General features: G+C 41.1%; 1 protein-coding gene and 1 long non-coding RNA gene across 8 annotated transcripts in view; one reads left to right on the top strand and one right to left on the bottom strand.

Annotated features, from left to right (window-relative positions):
• CEP128 (centrosomal protein 128) overlaps positions 1 to 23,150 on the bottom strand; it is a 187,994-nt gene that overhangs the window by 79,229 nt on the left and 85,615 nt on the right. The gene's annotated exons all lie outside the window — the stretch shown is intronic.
• Positions 247 to 21,929, top strand: LOC310844768. Its single transcript, XR_014564314.1, has 3 exons — positions 247 to 568; positions 16,999 to 17,117; positions 21,775 to 21,929. It is a non-coding gene; the product is annotated as an uncharacterized lncRNA (long non-coding RNA).

Raw genomic sequence — 23,150 nt, 5'->3', positions numbered from 1 at the left:
TTCAGGTTAAGAACAGACCTCCGGAACGAAGTACTTAACCCGAGGTACCACTGTACCTGGGTATAACCTTCCAGGAAAACGGCTTGTGATCACGGTGCGATGCAACATCTCCACAGAGTTTAAGACTTGATTTGAAACCGGGTGTGAGGCTACTTTACAAATCATAGATAAAGCTAGCCATGGTTAGTTAGCATTACCCTAAGAACAGACATGTCACCACATCACAATTAACTCTAAAGAGACAATTTGTGCAGGGCTGAGGAGGAAGGAAAACGCAAGCCTACAAGACGCTCCTGATAAAACAATCGTTGGCTAGGAGAGTGTGAAGGAATGGCATGTTTTCAGCCTTTTTTGTATTATGGGGAGTTGCAGAACTGCAGCTTTCTGTTTTAGAGGCTGTTCTCAGCGGGAGGTTCAGAAGGTCAAACAGGAGATTTAAACGTTCAGCCCAGCAAACTGAAGCCTAAAGGGGAAACAAAGCCAAAGATCTAAAAGGGGAGAAGGAAGAAACACAACCAATTTGTGGAATTCAGAAACCGAAATAGAACTCTAGTGCCCTTCTTACCGGGTAAGAGGTTGAGAGGGGGAGTAGAAATAATGCATGTAAATACAGATGTTAGAGTCAGAAATGAGGAAGAACAAGTTGAAATCAGAAGAGGGGGAAAGCCAAGAATGAAAGGGCTGCAGTCAGGGCCACTTTTAGGTTTGATGAGGTCCTAAGCTATTGAAGGTAATGGGGCCCTTTATATGTCCAGCTGTCCTTTGTCAACAACCAATTGTCGCTGTTTTTTTGTGTTTAATATGTGCTATATGGCAATTTATGGACCTAATATGTATCTAAAGTCATTGGCACATAGCAAAATATGTATTTTATCAAAGTAATTGTTGAACTGAAATACAATTAAGAAGAAGTACATTAATAGTGAATTAATTATTAATACATACTGTCGCTGTATGTAGGGTTTATTTTATTTGTTTTTTTATCTTATGTTTTGGAAATGTACACCCAGTTTTTTTCCTCCTTTAAATTTTTTTGGGGGCCCCAAGAGAGTGGGACCCTAAGTTATAGCTTGTTTAACTTATATGTAAATCCATCACTGGCTGCAGTGGATCCAAAAGCTGAACGAGGAGAAATGGAAAACATCTAGATTAGATTTAAATGAATGCGGGGGTTTTTTTCTTGCTATTTTTCATTTGCTTTTATGGTTAACTGTTCAAACTGCCTTATTTATTTGTTTATTTATTTATTTATTTATTTTCATCTTAAAAAATAACTTTATAAAAAACTAATTAGTAAAACTGCTGTCCTATACAACTTTATAGTAAAAGCTAATCGTTTTGGTTTAACCTTTGCAGGAGGCCTAGTTAAATACCCACACTATCCAGTACGGAAAGTCTGGATCAGCATGTAAAGTTCCAGAAGTTAAAGGGCCTCCTTAGTGGAGGCAGCCAGAGAATAATGATATCCACTTGCTGGCAGTGGTGATTAGCTGGTTTGAAACTCTCCCCTCCTTCTCTACAGCCCCTGCGGTCACAGAGATCATGAGATGATACATTTGCACTAGACAATAGAAACGTTTCTGACCTTAAATTCTGATATTTGATTATACCAACTACGTCAAAAGCATTTCCAGATGTGAAACACAATATTGGAAATGCAAACAAAAACAACACAACCATCTCTGCACTATGAATGGAAAACCAGCAGGCTGGAGAACGAGCACATCAATTAAAAATCAATTCTCTCCCCTTTTTTATTCTGCAATAGCAGTGTTCACACATGTGCAGGAATAGTGCCAGAGAAGCTCAAAGGCACATTTCATGATGTGCAAAAACACTTTTGGGTCTAAATCAAGAAACCTCAAAGGGGTTTCTAAGAAATTGTCAAGAGACACATTTCAGCTATAATGGCAACTTCCAACACTTCCTTGAGATGTTTATGAAGTGTTTCTTACACAAGCGCATAGATAAAATGCTCAATCTGAACTACCCCTTCCTAAAATAAACAGAACACTGGTAGAAATTTAGCACCGTCATCAGAGGCTTCTCCTTAAAAATGTGTGTAAGCACATAAAGCTGTATAATACCAAGGCAGGCCATTGGTTTACCCAGCTCAAGCCTTTTCTCAAGCTTGTTTTCTCCAACCAGCAATGGCTGCCATCTTACATAAGAGCCTCATGCATAGACACAGATTCAGAGACCTAATTGACGCATTCTCCCAGCCCCTTTTATGAAGAAAAGTGTAATCCCCATACCCTAAACTAAGACACACACAAACCACAGAACACCTGGGATAATATCAAAAGAATAAATAAGATATCATATCTGGTTCCCACCAGGGGAGTAGAGAGATGATTCTACTATTCCGCAGTTCAAAAGAATCCTCTAGATTACTGCATACAACATAAAAATGAAAAGGCCTTTTTAGTTTGGAGAAAAGACAAGTGAGAGATTAATAACAACAATAATAATAATAATAATAATAATAATAATAATAATAATAATAATAATAATAATTTATTTATACCCCGCCCTCCCTGGTTCAAAAAGTGGGCTCAGGGCGGCTAACAACCAATTTAAAACACTTTAAAACACTTAGTTATAAAAGCAGCATAAAATATAGTATAAAAACATGAATAACAATAAAATTCAAAAATCAAAAATCAATTAAATAATCCCCATGGCTAGCTGGCTGAATTGGTCCTACTTGGGCCAGCGAGGAGGTCAGGGGAGAATTAGCTGTGGGGTCTCAGCGTGGGTGATCTTCATAAAAGGGGAGGGGGAGGGAAGAGAAGGGAAATAAAAGATCAGGCTGAATTCAAATTAAAGGCCAGGCAGAATAGCTCTGTCTTACAGGCCCGACGGAAGGAGGTTAAATCCTGAAGGGCCCTAGTCCCATGGGACAGAGCATTCCACCAGGTAGGAGCCATCACTGAGAAGGCCCTGTCCCTGGTGGAGGATAGTCTGACTTCCTTAGGGCCCGGGGCCTCTAAACTATGATTATTCATGGACCTTAAGGTCCTCTGCAGGACATACCAGGAGAGGCAGTCCCATAGATACAAGGGCCCTAAACTACAAATGATGATGTGATAGAAGTTTATAACATGGAGAAAGTGGATACAGAAAGGCTTTTCTCCAACTCTCAACACTAGAACTCGGGGATATCCAGTGAAGCAAAATGTCAAAAGGTTCAGGACAGATAAAAGGAAGTGCTTCTTCATGTAGCACAAAATTAAACTATGGAATTCATTCCCATGGCAGGCAGTGATGGCCGCCAACCTGGGTGGCTTTAAAACAAGATTAGACAAATTCATGGAGAAGTTGGCCATCAGTGGCTACTAGCCATGATGGCTATGTTCTGCCTCCATGGTTGGAGGCTGTAATGCAGGGGTCAGTAAACTTTTTCAGCAGGGCTCCAGTCCACTGTCCCTCAGACCTTGTGGGGGGCTGGACTATATTTTGAAGGGGAGGGAATGAATGAATTCCTATGCCCCACAAATAACCCAGAGAGGCATTTTAAATAAAAGGACACATTCTACTCATGTAAAAACACCAAGCAGGCCCCACAAATAACCCAGAGATGCATTTTAAATAAAAGGACACGTTACCCATGCTACTCATGTAAAAACACGCTGATTCCCAGACCGTCTGCGGGCCGGATTTAGAAGGCGATTGGGCCGGATCCGTCCCCCAGGCCATAGTTTGCCTACCCATGCTATAATGTTGCTGAATACCAGCTGCTGGAAACCACAGGAGGAGAGAGTGTTCTTCTCTATCTACTTCCACTTGTGGGATTCCTACAGGCATCTGGTTGGCCACTGTGAGAACAAGATGCTGGACTAGATGGAGCATTGGCCTGAGCTAGCAGGCTCCTATGTTCGGCATCTTATTTACTGCTACACAGTACAGTGGTACCTCGGGTTACATACGTTTCAGGTTACACACTCCGCTAACCCAGAAATAGTCCTTCAGGTTAAGAACTTTGCTTCAGGATGAGAACAGAAATCGTGCTCCGGCGGCGCGGCGGCAGCAGGAGGCCCCATTAGCTAAAGTGGTGCTTCAGGTTAAGAACAGTTTCAGGTTAAGTACAGACCTCCGGAACGAATTAAGTACTTAACCAGAGGTATCTCTTTATTTCAAACATTTGGAGGGCGTTTTTCAGAGGCAGCCGCATTCACTTTGAAGAAGATGGTCGCTGACAATAGCTGTGTGAAAGCTTATCTGCTAGCATAGTAAAGATTCAATGTTTCATTTCAGTTGTCATCAGTATCACTGTGAACTGCTTTTCCCAATAGAGGATTCATTTCCTAACAATACAGAAATGTTCATATGCTGTAGAAGTGTTGAGTAATGCTCTCAAGACTTTTCCTGTTGTCTCATCTCCCCATTTTTTGGGAAGCTATCACCAGGAAATTTCATTTTGTCAGTGTGCTGGATTAACCGTCTCAAGCACAGAGTTGGAAGTTACAGTCTGTTCTTGCATATAGCAAACATGTGACCACCTGAGTAATGCCTCACAAATGTAAACTGAGGGGAACAGATCAAAAGAGGACAGAGTGATGTATAAGGTCATGGCCTCAAGTCAATAAAACAGTTTTTTTTTAATAGACTTACTAGAATTTCTTTGATCAGGGAAACAAGGAGATATGTCAAGGTAATGATTCCATGGGTTCTTGGAAAGCAGCTAACATGGAATGCTGACTAAGCAGTGTGCATCCTGATTATCACAGAAGTTAAGGATTAAAATATAATCCAGACTACTAACTACAGAATTCAAGAAGCAGGAAATCTTTAGGAATTTTAAACAGTTCCTACATTATCAGATGTCAACACTACTAAAAGCCAGCTTTAAAGCACTCTGCCATTTGGCCACATCTGCATGTACTGATAAGATCAGCTTTCCAGGTTTTTCACTCTCTTCCTGGCAGCAGCAGAAAAAACAAAACAGGAAGCTATCAAATCACATTACATCATAATCAGAGGGATCATAGTTTGTTGCTCCTGAACAAGCCACAATCAACAAGTCAACAACAAACGATGGTTTTAGATTGGCTAACAATTGTGGCTTGCTAGGGAGAAACAAATTGTTATCCCTGATTAGAATGTAAAACATACAAATAGCCCATCTAGTTATTGTATTATTATTATTAAATTTATTACCTGCATTTCACCAGCAAGGTCCCAGTTCAATGTACTGTTCTCACAGTGGTCCATCAGATACAGTGTTTCAAAACTCCTATTGTTCTAGGCGCATTTTGCAACAGGGAATTTCACTAGAGCGAGCAGTTTCTGAGCACTGGGCGCAGTCCTGCACCTAAGATTTCAGATTAAAACTGCAGAGTAGAAGGAAAGGAGGACCTTTTCCTGCCTCCCCACTTCTAGCTACTCTCTGAAGACTGGAAAAGGGACCCTCTTAAAAGTATTAGGGGGGTGGGCAGAGGAAGGACTAGACCATGTGAAAAATGAACATAATATTTTAGCTGCAGTTCTACATTTTCAAATTTGTATTCTTGTTATAAAAAGTGTGGCTAGACATTCTCTTGTTGTGCCAGTAACCGAGGTTTAAGGTGCCATTTCGCTCTTAGCTTTCATATTTCAGTTTCTAACACTGACCAGATGCCTAAGGGAAGTCAGAAAGTACAGTGGTACCTCAGGTTAAGTACTTAATTCGTTCTGGAGGTCCTTACTTAACCTGAAACTGTTCTTAACCTGAAGCACCACTTTAGCTAATGGGGCCTCCTGCTGCCGCCGCGCCGCCAGAGCACGATTTCTGTTTTCATCCTGAAGCAAAGTTCTTAAACTGAAACACTATTTCTGGGTTAGCGGAGTCTGTAACCTGAAGCGTATGTAACCTGAGGTACCACTGTATGACCTGAGTATAGCAGGGGTTTGTTTTCCCACTTGTGAATCCCAAGAACTGGAGTTCGGAGGCATACTGCCTTCAACGATGGAGGCAGAACATAGCCATTGTTGCTAGTAGCCCCTGATAGTTTTATCCTCCGTGAATTTTTGTAATCCTCTTTTCTAGCTCTCTTGTACAGTAAAATCAGATGCTGCTAATTGCATAAATGAAAGGCAATGGGCTCTGTTGATAGTGGACACCGTAAGATCACAGACTCATAGAATTGTAGAATTAGAAGGGTCTCCAAGGGTCCATGAGGGACGCAGGTGGCGCTGTGGGTTAAAGCCTCAGCGCCTAGGACTTGCCGATCGAAAGGTCGGCGGTTCGAATCCCTGCGGCGGGGTGCGCTCCCGCTGCTCGGTCCCAGCGCCTGCCAACCTAGCAGTTCGAAAGCACCTCCGGGTGCAAGTAGATAAATAGGGACCGCTTACCAGCGGGAAGGTAAACGGCGTTTCCGTGTGCGGCTCTGGCTCTGGCCAGAGCAGCGATGTCACGCTGGCCACGTGACCCGGAAGTGTCTCCGGACAGCGCTGGCCCCTGGCCTCTTGAGTGAGATGGGCGCACAACCCCAGAGTCTGGCAAGACTGGCCCGTACGGGCAGGGGTACCTTTACCTTTACCAAGGGTCCAACCTTCTGCAATGCAGGAATCTCAGCTAAAGCATCTACAACATATGGCCATCCAACCTTCACTTAAGAACCTCCAAGGAAGGAGAGCCCGCCAACTTCTGAGGGAGTCCATTGCACTGTCAAAGAGTTCTCATAGGTTGCACTAAGTGACTACTTCGCCACCTACTATTATTTTCCAACCAGGGGCACAACCAAGAAAGCTATTACCTTTATGCAAGAAAAAGTTAACTTAAGCCGTGTGGAAAGAGCAGCGCAGAATATGATCAGGAACATTAAGTTTAAAAGCAGACCAAGCGCCTAACAAAACTTGGTTTTAAAAAATTAGTTTATAATTCTTTACTTCTAAGTTTGAAATAATTAGCACAAACCCTATGCCTATATTTGTGGGAATGGAAGCCACAGTCACCGCGAATGCTATAAAACCATTTGATAAAAACTGAATGTTACAAAAATAAGGCTGCCAAACTAGAATGCAGGATTAAAAGGAACTCAGTTTTGTGCACAAGGTGTGGGTGGACAGAAACAGCTAACTGTGAAATAAATGTACAATTTAAATGGCAGGCAGTGCTTTGTCATTTACAGAATGAGACTGGGGGCAGTGAGTAAAAGAATAGGAATGTGATGTGTTTTTTAGCGTCTGAATTTTTTTTGGAGACTACAAACAGATCCAAGTCTTTCTTCTGCAATATGTAGGATTGAACATAAAAAACACATGTTTGAAATGTTCTGTTTGTTGGATCCTTTGTAATTGGACACCTCTTGTGCAGATTAAGATAGACCAATAAAATCTGAGAAGCACATTCATGACGCAACTCTACATATCAAGTTCGGACATTAGTCCAGTCCACCCATCTGTTTGCAGGAGACAGGAAAATATAACACACATTTCTTGTAATAACTTTAAAAAAAAAGTCTGCAGAGGCGAAGGTATTACAAAAAAGCTAAAAGAAATACAGTTATACCATATATTCCAAAGTGCCCAACTCAAAACACTTCTACATTTTTAATAACTCAAAAAATCTATATCATAACATTAACTGTGAAAAAGCATATTTTGCTACAATTTTAGCTTGATTTTTTCTTTTAACCCACAGTCTTCTATAACCCACCTTTCTGTCCCATGGCACGCTCTCTCTGCAGCACCACTCTTGTTAAACTCCACCCACTTTTCCACTTTCCCCTTCTATCTCCCTGTAATCCTCCCCCCTTTTTTTTCTTCCTTAAGTATGTTTTTTGCTCTGCTTCTTTCATACCCATTGCAGTGAGGTCCACCTGTTTTTTATAGGGGGGAAAACCAGTTTTTATTCACCACTGCTGGTTCACCTTCCTACTACTACAACCAAATGCCTCCACTTTATTGTTTACCAACACCTTTAATTATATCCCAGTAGGTGTGCCAGCCAGACATGCTTTTACAATTAAATAAAAGTAACAAAATATTCTTTATAAATTATAAAGGTATGATAAAGTGAATTGCATGCTGTACAGGTAAAACTCAAAAAAGTAAAAGATTGTGGAAAAGTTCATTTATTTCACTGAAATAAATGAAATTTTCCACAATATTCTAATTTTTCGAATTTCACCTGTACTTCCATTTGTTACTGTTTCTTGAAGATTTACTTGTATTTGATGCAGTAAGGTTGCTGATGGTTACAGAGGTTTACATAAAGCTGGCTGGTAAAACCTAGTTAAAACCTAACTCTCCATTACCTTTAGCCCCACTTCCCCAGTACATCTCATCACTACGTAGTTGATGCCAGCTGGTTTCTTTTGAGCCAGGTCTGTAGACAATTCTTACTCACATCAACTCCGGAAACTCCTTGCAGAATTCTCCTCAAAAATTAATGCCCTTAATGGCTTCACTTCCAGTCTTCAGCTTTAGCTTTGCCTTTATCTACCTGTTTCTGTTTCAGATCCAGACTTCCACCGTCTTCTTCAGATATTTTTCTTCACCTGTGCCCTCTTCTTTCCCTCTTCTTCATCTCTGCTTCCAGTCTCTCTCAACACTAGCAGAACAGGCCTATTTATGTCCCAGTCAGCCTATCCTTCAACCAATCTGAACCGCCCTGAGACCTGCTGGTATAGGGCTGTATATAAATTTAATAAATAAAATAGTAATAGTAATAATAAATCTTATTTGAGTGGCATAGAATTCTCCCCTACATCAGGCCACTTTTCCTGCCCAATGAGTGCTCAATAATTCCTACCCACAAGCCAATCAAAAGTGTAATTTTACAATTTTCTCAGTATTTAAAGAACCCAGTTTTCCCCAGGCCAGTCACCAACAGATACATAGTACAGTGGTACCTTGGTTCCCGAACTCAATCCGTTCTGGAAGTCCTTTCAACTTCCAAAACATTCGCAAAACAAGGCACAGCTTCTAATTGGCTGATTGGCCCCAGAAACAATGCCAACAGACGAAATGGACATTTGGCTTCCCCAAAAAGTTTGCAAACCGGAACACTTACATCCGGGTTTGTGGAGTTCGGGAGCCGATTTGTTCAGGAGCCAAGCCGTTTGGGAACCAAGGTACAACTGTATTACAACCCTTACATGTTCCCCGTACTGATACATTGTATCAAAATCAAGCCCTTTGTCTAGTAAATTCATTTTAAAAAGTGTTTTCTCCACCCCCATACTCCACCCCTATTTATCTGCTCATCCTTGCTGTGTTTGGCCATACACAAACTCCCAGCTTTTCACACAGTTATGAGCCATAAAGCATGGCTGGATGAGCAGTTGGGACAACTGACATCAGCTCCACTATGTGCCTCTGAATCTAGTCGTGGTAGAGGAAGACCTGAGTCACAGATATTCTCTCATCCTAACTTTAATTTGGATGGGCTTTGGGCAGTCATTACATTATGCTAGTAATATAGAAGACAGTGAAGCATAGATCTTCCCTGTGTCATCAGGGAGCTGGGCCTACAGGGGAGAAGGCCATGTTGCATCTCCTAACTACACCAGCACCTGGAAACTCAGCCAGTGTGGGCATTTTAGGTACCAAACAAAGGCTTCCCTTACTTGTTTCTAGGATTTTTCACATTTTCCTAGCAGCAAAGGAAGGATTCCCATTGCAGAAGATAGCAAAGCCCAATACATTTAAAGATATATTTAAGAATACTGTATATAGAAATATTCGGTCGACATAGTGGTGTTCTTTTTTGGGCACAAAATTACAAGTAAATACAGTTCTGTCAGGAGGCAATTCCTATCAATGGGACACACAGATCTTGAGCCTTTAATATATATTTCCTGCAGCAAATATCCAACAGCAGATTTACATACACTTTCAGAAACAAAGATGATATTTAAAAAGTGCTCTGAACAAAACCTGCTTTGATTCAAGTTATGGAGTACATAAAGAGATGTCAATTTTTTTCCTAAGTAAAGACAAAATTATCTGTGATCATTTTAGCAACTGCTTCTGCAATGCAAGAATAGTAAAGCATTTCAAGAGACTAAGGTCAATATCTGTCCATCATTAATTTTCTTTTGTGGGAGAAGGAAGGTTCACAATTTTAACCTAGAAGAACAGAAACGTACTCTTTGTACCAAATAACAAACAAACAGAACCTCTCAAACTTTGAGCTCTCACTGTTCCTTTCACAGAAAATAATCTGGTTTGGTTTATGAGCACACGTCATGATTATCCGTGAAAAGCAATTAAGTCAGCCAGCTTCGTCTGTGACAAATTAATCGTGTTTCAGAATTCAGCAGAGTTCTAACCAACTAAAATAAATATTTAAAACTTCAAAATCCACAGTTGGGCAATACCTTTATTGGAACCAACCAAAATGTCACAAAAGTAGTTGTTGGCATCAGTCTGTCTCAAGAGACGATGGCATGCGCCTCTGGGGTGAAGCCAAACCACATTGTTTTTGCTGCATTAGCAGCACCAAAGTGACCTCCCTGGTGCGCAAGCCTGGGAAATATGTATGGGTCCTGGGCTTCCTAGACAGCAAGACTCCCCTCTTGGCCTCACTGATGTGGTACAAAGGAAATCAGTGGTACACTGGGCAGCAGCTTGGCTGCCGCAGTTGCCGGAAGGAGGCATGCAAGGTGCCATCCAACTGTCTTAGGGACTCCACTCTGGATTTGTGTAGTTTACTCCTTAGGCTTTTCTTCTGCCGAAGATGTCCTGCAAGGCAGCGGAGGTTTAGGATCAGAGTTTTCCTTGTCCTAGATGAACTACCTTCCCAGGTTGACAAGCCCCATTTGCCTCTACAGCATGTGCAGAAAGTATGGCAAGCTTTATGAGGTCAGCTTGTAGATTCAGTTCCAAGACAGAGGTTACAGGCTGACTAAGCTCCTCCCAGGTGCTAAAAGTACCAGGTTCTGGCATGAAGAAGCAATGGATCCTTCCCACCCTTAAGAAATTAAAATGGCTTCAAACCTTAAAGAAAACACATAGGTTCCTGGGATAGGCAGAGAGCAGAAGAGAAATGTGGTGTGTTTTGAATACTGCGAAACCAGGATCTTGCCGATCAGAAGGTCGGCGGTTGAAATCCCCGCGGTGGGGTGAGCTCCCATTGCTCGGTCCCTGCTCCTGTCAACCTAGCAGTTTGAAAGCACGTCAACGTGCAAGTAGATAAATAGGTACCACTCTGGCGGGAAGGTAAACGGCGTTTCCGTGCGCTGCTCTGGTTCACCAGAAGCGGCTTAGTCATGCTGGCCACATGACCCGGAAGCTGTATGCCGGCTCCCTCAGCCAATAAAGCGAGATGAGTGCCCCAACCCCAGAGTCGGTCATGACTGGACCTAACAGTCAGGGGTCCCTTTACCTTTACCTATGTACTATCTGAAACCAAAGTAGCACATTGGTTGCTAGGTGCACCCCCCCCCCCCAGCTCTCCCACCCCACTAACTAGACTTATTGAGCATACTGGTAGATGCTGCTTGATTACCTATGTGCCTAACAATGACAACTCTACTGTATCACAATGGGAGTGAACTAGTTTTGTACTGGGGATAGTAAACATATGTGGCTTTAATTGATACCGGAGCAGTAACAGCTTTCATTTTCTTGTCCATATGACTACTTCAGAAACAAATATTAATAAAACTGGCAGCATAGGAAAGGATTTCAAGGATTAAGCTTTGAACATGGCACTAAAATAAAAAGGCTGCCTGAAAGATTCCCAAAACACAAATGCAACACAACCTTTCCTTTTCATGAAATGCTAACACTGAACAGTCAGTCACTGTGGGCTTTTCTCTTTCTTTAGATATTTGGGTACAGTGGTACCTCGCGTTACAGATGCTTCAGGTTACAGACTCCACTAACCCAGAAATAGTACCTCAGGTTAAAAACTTTGATTCAGGATAAGAACAGAAATCGTGCAGTGGTGGTGCGGCAGCAGCGAGAGGCCCCATTAGCTAAAGTGGTGCTTCAGATTAAGAACAGTTTCAGGTTAAGAACGGACCTCCAGAACGAATTAAGTTCTTAACCCGAGGTACCACTGTATATGCACTGGAAATTTTATCTGTTGAGGAGAGGGAGCACACTTGGCCTGTCTCACCTGAGAGAGGTCGGGGGGGGGGGGGCAAATATATTGGACAACGGGAGCTACCACCTTCCAGAGGTTCTGGGGTGCCCTCTAGAATCAGGGGAGAACAAGGACAAGTTTCTAAGGAGTTGTTTGTTTGTTTTGAATATCTGATAAACTTGAGAGGTTTGAGACAGTTGAAGGATACCTTCCACTTTCAAGCACACCCCCCCCCCAAAAAAATCTACCCCTGCCCAAATTGATCTCTCTCTTTTGAAGGATCTAATCAGTCTGAAACAAAAACACAGAGGTTTGAAAAGAGTGACGTATCCTAGCAAATAACTACATTAATGATCCAGCCTCCTTTTTTTTTAATTTGAGAAAGTCACTACTGTACTATCCAAGAAACATAAGCAAGGAAAGCAAAAATTGTATGAAATTATAGCTATGTGTACACTGATGTTCCTTTGCTAGTCAAAATCCCTCCTTTTTCAGATAGGATGCACCATTCATTTTATTTTTGTTGTGCTCGTTTGAATGTTTCATTATCTAGCATATACAGCTGTGTAAGAAGTTGGCACTCCTGCAAACATCATATCTGATTTGATATATTAATTATCAGCTAAGTAAGGTGTGCTTTAATGATAGAATCCAACAACCCATTTGCCGCAATGCTTGTTGTCTTTATTGCTTTTCTTATCTCCGTGATAGACCACAGCTTGAATCTCCTGGCACTTCTTTGTTCTGAGTTTTCAGTCCCAACAGATGGCCACTTCCATAAGACCCGTATATAAGAAAGCACAATTGTATGCTACCTCTGCCCCTCTCCCTTGACTTCATGCTCTCAGTTTCTTCTTCACCCCCACCCTGTCTATTTCACCTGTATATTGTTCTATCTGTGGCATGATTTTCTCACTGCACCAGATGCAGGTGCCCCTTGTACATCACCTTCATAGTGCCATGAGAATTTGCTCCTCACTCCTATGATTCAATATTGAGAAGAGGGAAAAATTAAAGAAAAACATGGAACCAAGGAATAAAGAGGCAGGCCCAGCATCCAGATAGGGACCCAGTATTTTTATTGCAATAAAGTGGAACCTTGGTTCCTGAACTTAATCCGTTCCGGGAGTCTGTTTGATTCCCGAAACAGTTCGGGAGCCAGGGCACGGCTTCTGATTGGCTGCAGCAGTTAATCAGAAATCCTTAATACTCTGGTGTGAATTCATGAGAGGCCTGGAACAACATCCTGGAGGCCATTTGAGCCATCTGTTTATGCCAGCCCAAGCATTCCTAGGGATAGATTAGCCTTGTTGTTTATGGGACAGAGAGCACAGGGGCTGTAAAATGCAGGCTCCTAGAAAAGACACCGAGAGCAGACCTTTCAATCTAAGAGGTTAAATGGAATTAAAACAACACATTTAAAACATCTAAAATCATATTATACTCAAAGTACACACCTGAGGCTCTAATTCTTATATCAATAGGTCTTTGACCTCATCAGCCAAAAAGGACTCTTCACACTGTTCAACAAGATACGATACCCACCTGAGTTCCACAAGAGAGTTGTGTCCTTCCACGAGAACATGCACTGTACCATCCAGTACAATGCTTTAGCTGCAGCAGGTACTGTAACTCTCCAACAGTTTGATTTCACCCCCAAAGGCGCACTCTTCCATTGTTTCCCAAGACAGACAGATGCCAACAAAAACAGTTCTATCCAATTACATGGGTGTGCCTTCTACATCTGTGCTTTTGTGTTTTTCTCCTTTGAATATTGGCTAGGTGCTCATAAACGAAAGCTTATACCAAGAACAAATTTAGTTGGTCTCTGAGTGCTCACTGGAAGGACAGATCCTGAAGCTGAGGCTCCAATACTTTGGCCACGTCATGAGAAGAGAAGACTCCCTAGAAAAGACCTTGATGTTGGGAAAGATGGAGGGCACAAGCAGAAGGGGACGACAGAGGACGAGATGGTTGGATAGTGTTCTCGAAGCTACCAGCATGAGTTTGACCAAACTGCGGGAGGCAGTGGAAGACAGGAATGCCCGGCGTGCTCTGGTCCATGGGGTCACGAAGAGTTGGACATGACTAAACAACAACAACAAAGGTGCTACTGGACAAGTTCTTTATTTTTATATATATTTCAACTGCATCAGACCAACACGGCGACCTATCTGAATCTGCTCATAAACTGTTTCTCAGACGCACCACAGATGGACGCCTATCCCAATGGCCTGGTACAATATTCGCAAAGGATGCTTTCAGCCTCATGGTTATCAAATTTACTCAAGATGGCTCAGGAGATTCAGATGAAGCATTTCTTAGGGGGAAATGCAGTTCTATTGAAAAAAAATCTCCACAACTCAAAATTATGGGAAACTGTGATATTCTGTTATGAGATAACATTAGTATTGGTTATAACTGGACCTGGAGAACATTATTTTCCTGTTAGTTTAATCTTCCACCCACACTTGAATCACTTTTGCTAAATTACCCTCTCATTCAGGCTTATCAGTAGTGGCTTTTCTACATTATCTGTGCCAAGTAAGAACTCCAGGTGCAAGGAAAATTTGTGGGGGGATTTAAACTGAAAGAGAGTTGGTCACTCTTCTTTCTATTATTTCCCAATATTTCGGCCATTTGGCCTCTATATTGAGTCTTTTCCGGGCCGTTGTCACCAATGGAGGCTAAGGCCCGGAAAAGACTCAATATGGAGGCCAAATGGCCGAAATATTGGGAAATAATAGAAAAAGATGGAGATAATTGGAGGTTGCAGAGTTTGGAGAAACTAAAAGATAAAGTGCGAGATTGGTTACATTATGCTCAGATCAAAGAGGTTTTTAAGATGGATAAAAAGATAGGATTCCAGGTGGAAAAATCAAAGTTGGAAACGGAATTGTTAGAACCTAAGACTAAGGTACTTTCAAGAATGTATAATTTGCTGCTAAAATGGAATACACAAGATGAAACGGTTAAATCGGCTATGATAAAATGGGCACAGGACATTGGGTACAATATCATGTTTGCTGACTGGGAAAGGTTATGGACCACCGGGTTGAAATTCACGGCATGTAATGCCTTGAAAGAAATATTATGAAAATGATATATAGGTGGTATATGACCCCAGTCAAGCTTGCAAAAATATACCATTTGTCTGATAATAAATGTTGGAAATGTAAAGAAATTGAAGGAACGTTCTTTCACCTCTGGTGGACCTGCCCTAGAGTTAAGGTTTTCTGGGAAATGATATATAATGAGTTGAAAAAGGTATTTAAGTATACCTTCCCTAAGAAACCAGAGGCCTTCCTTTTGGGCATTGTCGGCCAGAGGGTGTTAAAGAAGGATCAGACATTTTTTATGTATGCAACAACAGCAGCAAGGATACTTATCGCCAAGCACTGGAAAACCCAAGATTGGCCCACACTGGAAGAATGGCAGATGCAACTGATAGACTATATGGAATTAGCAGAAATGACTGGCAGAATCCGAGACCTGGGAGAAGAGGCTGTGGAGGAGGACTGGAAGAAATTTAAGGACTATTTACAAAAATGCTGTAAATTGTATAAGTGTTAAGAAAGATGTAAGATTATTAATAATATAGCACCATTAAGATAGTTAAAAGGAGTATGAAGATAAATGAAAATATAAGAAAAGACAAATTTTGGATAAATATTATGCTAAAATTAAGCTTTTAAGGTTTGGGTAAAACTATCTAAAATTAGGGACACAATATTGGAAATTATAATATAAGAATTGAAACAAGGTGATAAATTGCTGGGTAAAGTTCGAAAAACTTAGAACACAGGAACGAGAGATGTGAGGAAGTCCAAAGAAGTGAAGAAAATGTGGATATTGAAAAAATTATGTTATTTTGTTTGCTTTTTTTGTTGTATTGAGAAAACCTTTAATAAAATTTTTTTTAAAAAAAAGAGAGAGTTGGTCACTCTTTTTTATACAGGTTTTGCTGAAGCTGCCTAACATATGTTACCATACATTTGTTACCATACATTTTGTGTCACCTTTGAGGTGTGGAGTTCATTGTTATCCAAGTACTAACAAGCACAGCACAATTAATGATGTTCGGAATAGATTTCGTGATGAAAGAACTTAAGACATAACACCTTGTGCCACATTGTTTCAATGTTTTATTTTTCTATATTCTGTAGGAACTCTTGCTCCCCCCAAAAATCTGCAAGATTCTTCTATTCTCTCAACTTCTATGCAACTCCAGGTTACAATTTTGCAGGACATCAGTCATGTGCTCTATTCTTGAGCTATGGCCCTTCCCCAAATAGTCTCCTGAAAGTGCGGGGGGGGGGGATAGAGGGTCACATGAGAAAGAGTTTAATATAAGGGGGGTGGGGACACAGCATTAAGCAAGGTACTCAAAAGCAGACTTATTTCACTGAAAAGGCAATAAAGGCAGAAAAAAGAGGCTAAGTCAGCTGGACATTTTTATGGAGGGATGGAGAATGGGGGATCCAGTGACAGAGTCAAGATCAATTTAATGAGTCAAGCGGTATTTATGGCCTGTCTACCATTAGCCTACGATAGTGTTCTCAAAACTGACTAAAGACGAGAGGTTCTGATTTATCTCAAAATCCCCAGCAGATATTTGTGAAAGCAAAAACACCACACGGTGTTTAAGACGAGGGAAGAATGGTCAATTTATACAAAAGCTTTTGAAAAATAAGTTTTGTGTGCAGCTTCAGCCTGAGGATAGAGATATCCAATTCTGGTTATGTCAGACATCAAAGGTACACACACATATATTTGCATGAAGCAAATCACAGTTGATTGTTTGCCAGAATACACATAATTTAAGTATTCTCAGTGAAACAGCAGGGAAAAAATCCTTCTATCTCTAAAAATATGCAAAGATACTTAATCCACACCCGGGGGGGGGGGGAATTGTCAAAAGATAAATCCAAGAGTTACACACACCAAAAAATGTCTAACAGCTTGTTATTTGATTACAGAATTTCTCTGTTCTAGAAAAACAAAAAACAGTTTGAAGGAATAATGGTATCCACTGAAGGAACTGCAGTGGAGGAGGAGAATGGAAAAAGGATATGCACTGGAAAACTATCAGGATCATGTAAGAATTTCAAACCTTCATTTACTGTTGGAAATTAACTTCCCTCATTTAAAAATAAGATAACAAAAACACATTGTACGCTATCTGTAAAAAAATGGGGGGGGGGAGCAAGATGTTTGAGATAACCACAGGAAAAGGTAAATAAATCTTCCACCTCGGAAATATCTCTGAAGCAAGGGAAAGTACACCAGAAAGTCATCAAAACAATGACATCCCAGACTTGTGATCTTGTAGAATTGGTAGGGGGAAAGGGGGGGAGGAGATGAAACAATAGCTGGCTCAGGCAATCTGAGGTCGAATCCCAAACTATTGACTATTGCCCAGTTAGCAGGCGTGGTCTGGGTATGTCAGAAAGTCCAACGCAGTTCTCCGCTATGCATACACAGCAGCATTTAAGAGCTTAAGAAGAGCCCTGCTGGGTGAAATCAAATGCTATCAAGTCCCCACAGTGACCAGTTAGGAGTCACCATAGGCCTCTAGGAAGCCCACAAACCAGACATGAAGGCAATGGCCCTCGTCCATTGTAGTTCCTCAGTAACTGGTATTCAGAGGCATGCTGCGTCAGATCCTGGAGGTAGCATAGAGTTACCATGATCAGTAGCCACCAATAGCCTCATCCTTTCATTCATTTGTCTAATCCCTTTTAAATTAAACGATGTTGCAGACTATCAACACACCCTGTGGCAGAGAATTTTGTACTCCGTGTGAGGCAGGAGGCTGCCTGAGCAGGGCACTGAAGAATACACCAAAGCACAGCACAAATCTCCTAATTGAAGTGCACGCTGGCTCCCATTAACCAAGCACCACAGAGCAAGTGAACTGAACACTCTGGGCATGCACAGAATCATATCCATTCATTTTGAACTGGAAGGTCAGGGAACACTCTGCCCATTGCTCCCATCACCCCTGACCATGATGGGTGCAGCTATTAGGTGTTTTAAACCAGGCATAGGCAAACTCGGCCCTCCAGATGTTTTGGGACTACAACCACCATGATCCCTAGCTAACAGGACCAGTGGTCAGGGATGATGGGAATTGTAGTCCCAAAACATCTGGAGAGCCGAGTTTGCCTCTGCCTGGTTTAAACTAAAACATCTAAAGCCGTGGTCCTCAATTAGCCAAGTACTGCAGGCCCCTGTTTTTCAAAAGCCAAGCCATGGACCCCTTACTTTTGATATTTCTATGGTAGTTTTTGTTATGTGAATGATTCCTGGGTGGGTTACACAGACCCCCTGGGCTCCACAGTTTACCAATTAGGAACCAATGAGGCAACACCAGATTGGGAAAGGCTACTTAAAAGACAGCCACCCATAACATTAAAGTCAACTTTAAAAACAAAACAAAACTGCATTCCCCATAGATATCCAGATGTTTCAGATAAGTGACCTTGTGTTAATTTCCATACGCATTTCATTCTCTCTTCTATTCTTTAATCTCTCATTTTTTTATTCTTCTGAAAAAACAATTCAAGTAGGTCTGCAGCTATTCCTGCTAATTGTGTACCATACTGCAACATATAGTATACACCAGTGACTTAGCATTATCCTGCAAATGGGTGTGCAATATAGCATTTGTTACAGCAGTATGCACAATTAGTAGGAATAATTCCTTGCTATTTGCTATTTAAGTGAACACCATTCATCAGAGCTCAGAGTTGTGTTGTTGGGTAAGTTATATGTGAATAATGAGCGCAACCCCAATTAGATATGCTCTGGATTTAACCTTAAACTACTTAATATTCTTGTCAAAACTGATGCAAATTGTACTCCAAATAAAACTCTTCCTTTTCCTACTTTGCTTGCCAATTTAAAGAACAGCAACTTTCTTAGATACTCCCTTCCATACTGCTACAGGCCCAAAGCACAAAAACAACAGAGGGGAGTTTAAGATTCCCCACTTCCTGGTGAATGCTTTGGCAATAATTACTTTTTCATGATAGTCACCACTGCAAGAGATTCCAATGACACACATATATACCTATGACAATTATTTTTCTAAGGGAGGTTGTAACTTTGCAAAAGAGTGAAATTCTTCTGATCATCTGAATGTTTCACGTTAATTTCTTCAAGGATCACAATCTGACTTATAAATCAGTATTTTTCAGTCCAGAAAGTCTCTCTCTCTCTCTCTCTCTCTCTCTCTCTCTCTCTGTGTGTGTGTGTGTGTGAGAGAGAGAGAGAGAGAGAGAGAGAGAGAGAGAGAGAAGATGCATGTGTGAGATCTGAATTGGTGCAGAAGTGATGCTCTTGATCTGCTGCCCACAATGAGAGGATCCGAAGCATGCTATCGGCTTCTTCCCTCCTCTCACACTAATTCTGCTATTTACAATTTACTGTATCCTGTTTATGTACTTATTTTCATTTAATGAACTTCTATTCTGCCCTTCATCCGAGGACCACAGGGCAGTTTACAATATGAAAACACAAAACACATAACATAGTAACAAACAATAACCCCCACAAACACAGTTTAAAAGACCATAAATTGTTTAATTAGCCAAAGGTCTGTGAGAAGAGAAAATATTTTGCCCAGTACTCAAAGATATGTAACAAGGGCACCAGGCAAGCCTCTCTGGGGAGAGCATTCCACAAGTGGGGAGCCAACACAGAAAAGGCTTGTTCTTGTGTTGCCACACTTCAGACCTCTCATGGAGGGGGCATACAAAGGGCTTCCGATGATGATCACGGGGCCCAGGTCAGTTCATACGGAGAAAAGCAGTCATTGAGGTGTTGCAGTCCTTAGCCGTTTAAGGCTTTATAGGTCAAAACCAGCGCTTTGAATTGGGCCCAGAAACTAATTGGCAGCCAGTGCAGTTGGGCCAGGATTGGTGTTGTATTCTATGGCATTTCATATGCATCAGCAAAGTCATGATGCATGCATGCTTACCAGATTTGTGCTCTATAATTATAGCCTTGATTATGAGGAATCCCAATAGTGTTAACCACATTTAGCACCAATGGCAACGTAACACTACAGAATGTTTAAAGCAAACTATAAAGAGAAGAGGAAGTTTTCTGGCGAGAAAGCAGGAAGAAGGAAGCTTGTGGGTGGGTCTTTGCAAATTCTTGCTCATGGTTAAAGAGATCTAGAATGTTACATCTGCACAGGGATGAGGCTGACAGACAAAAATTGCCCCTCTCTAATCCATCCAGAATCCTCTTTAGAGAATTTTGATGCACAGAACTTTTAACTGGCATAATTCATATATGTACAATAAAGCAAATTATCTGCAATACAGATAAAAAGGATCTATAAGATGTTCCCTCCTTTAATTCATGAGGGAGAAGGTAAACAGAGCAAAATTATGCCACAGAAATCTTTTTGTATGCAAGGCTGTCTACAGTAATCCAATTAATGAATTAGCGGAGATCAAAGGGCAAGGGATTTTCATTGCTCTTATCAAATGAATATTTACTGTTTTTATTACATTTCGTTGATGTTTCCTTTTGTAGAATTGGTTTTAAACACTGGTTAATTTAGAAGATTAGCTTTCTTTTAATCTTAAGGTTTCTTTAAAAAACAAAAGTTTTAGTTTAATATAAAACTAATTGTCAATTACACTTCAAGGATGCTCAGTCCAGTTATGAAAGATTTAACGATTCAAAGAGTGTGCTCGGATGATACAAATATTTCTCCTCCCTTACGCAATTTAGAAAAACTAAGAACAAAATCCATGCAAAAATAATTGTCTTTAATGAACATCAGCTTATGCTGTATAGAAAAATATAACATCTAATGCTTCGGATACTCCATAATTATGAAGTTTAAATGAGGCAGCTGCATACATTAGCAGAAGCTAAGAACTACAATAATGGACAGTAGCAATCACTTTTATAATAGAAGGAAAATAACAGAACTTCCCATGTACAAGATTAGGACTAAGTATTCATAATGTGACATTGTGGAAAGCCTTATCTACAGAATCTGGCAACTAATAAAGACTGCAAAATTAGCAGGTCAAAACAGTACTGGTATATGTATCTGAAATTTCATGTGCTTTAAAAACTATTTTTTGCATTTAAATTAGGAGGAAATAATTCTACACAGTGGTGGACAAGCCCTCCTCTCTGGCTTAAGTCAGAATGGACTCAGGGAAAACACTTAAAACAACAACAACTACATTGCATCACTCCACACACATCAAATCATTTGCAAAGCTTGATCTGAGTTGGACCTCCAGCCTCTCTAGACCAGGAGTGAGGAACCTCCTTCAGACTAAGTCAGTGCTGATGGGAGGGGGGCTGGAGGGGGAAAATGGGGCCCAGGGATCCAAAACAGATGGGGCAATGGAAAGAAGAATAAGGGGAAAGCCCTCTGCAAGTGAGCAGTACAAGCCTCAGCCAATAGCAATTTGCCCCAACCTTGGCAACCAAGTAAGCAGGGGGCTAAAGAGGGGAGAAGGTGGCAAAAAAAGAGGAAGGGAATTGGGCAGACCCTCCCCATTTTGATTCTGGCAGTGACTACCACTGGCTTCAGTCCATCCACTGCCAGCACACGGCCCCTGGCAGATTACCCTGAGGGAATGCAGCCCTCAAGAGAAAGAAGGTTCCCACTCCCTTCTATAGACCACATGCACTATGATCCAGCGCAATGGAAACACAATGCAAAGTGGGGAGGTATGTAATCAAGCTTTGTATCATTTGCAGACTGAAAGCAGACTGAAAGCAACAATCAGACTGTATATCAATCATATTCACTGGACTGATTTCTTTACCAGATATGGGGGAATAAGCAAACACCGGCAATTTACACCACCATTTTCACTAACATTCTCCTGCATCCTACTTAAAGGTATGTCTGAATCTGAAAATGTTGAAGACTGTTTATTTGACTCAGTGGTTGAAGTCATTTAAATGTTTTAAATCAATGATTTAATCAATGATTTAAATCAATCATAAAACAACCACTTAAGCAAAACTACATGAATTCTAACCTTTGAAATCAGGCCTGTCTCCAGATCTAGTTAGTTACTCACTAAAAATGTTCCTATTTTCCACTTTCATGTCTTTTTTCATCTCTCTCTGAAAACTATCAGTCTCCAGCGTAAGAAAATCAGTGACATTTGGATCTCATAAAGTCTTAAAAGACTTGCAAAGATGTGTGCAAATACTGCTGATTGGATTACCATTTCTTTCTAGTAACAAAATGTTAACAGGGAAAAAATTATAACCACCCAAGCATCTTGATGCCACTGTGAGAATGAGACAGCTAAATGATACATTTGGGTGACTCAGAAGGGAGAAATAAAATTAAAACATCCAAAAATGCTAGCACACAAATCTACTCATTGTTCTTGGCACCATCTCATCCTCAATGGATTTTATTTTTCCCCCAGTATTTTTTTCAATACTGTATTGATATGCATAGTTGCAAAATGAACTGCGATTCTTCTGGGAGTTTAAATGATAGTGGGTGTGACTGTTTCCAATTCCAAAATGCTTTTCATGTTTCTGAGTTACACTCCCAATTGCTTTTCTTCTTAGCTGAGCATAAACGCTGCCTCTCTAGATGAGAATTATAACTTTTCCATTGTTGTTTTGATGGAAGGCGATACATGAATTCCTTAAATTAGAGGTGGGGAACGTTTGGCCCTCCGAATGTTGTTGGACTTGAACTCCCATCAGCCCCAGCCAGTGTAGTCAATGGTTAAGGATGATGGGAGCTGGAATCCAATAGCAGCAGGAGACTTATAGGTTCTCCAGGCCTGATAGATTCCCTCGTCAGAATTTGCTCCACATCACTTAATGGAAGTGGTAGGAGTGGGAAAACATGAATACGGGCATCCTCCCAGTTATGTGGGGGTTACGTTCCGGGCCCCCGCGTGCCAAAGTGAAATCACGTAAAGTGCGGAGCACTCTCTAAACGCTATTTCCGCTGCTCCCTCTTTAATGCATACCAAAAGGACTGTATACAAAGGATTGCAACTAGGATTGAAGCTTTGGGGCTGGCAGGAGGATGGAGGGCATGTGGAAAAGCGGTGGCTGAACCACCCCACACATCAGTTGTTAGGTGGGGAGGCTGAGCAGCCTAAAC

Source organism: Podarcis gaigeae (assembly GCF_964106915.1).
Source record: "Podarcis gaigeae genome assembly, chromosome: 1".
In the NCBI taxonomy this organism is placed as follows: domain Eukaryota; kingdom Metazoa; phylum Chordata; class Lepidosauria; order Squamata; family Lacertidae; genus Podarcis; species Podarcis gaigeae.
This window is presented reverse-complemented; position numbering and strand designations above follow the sequence as displayed.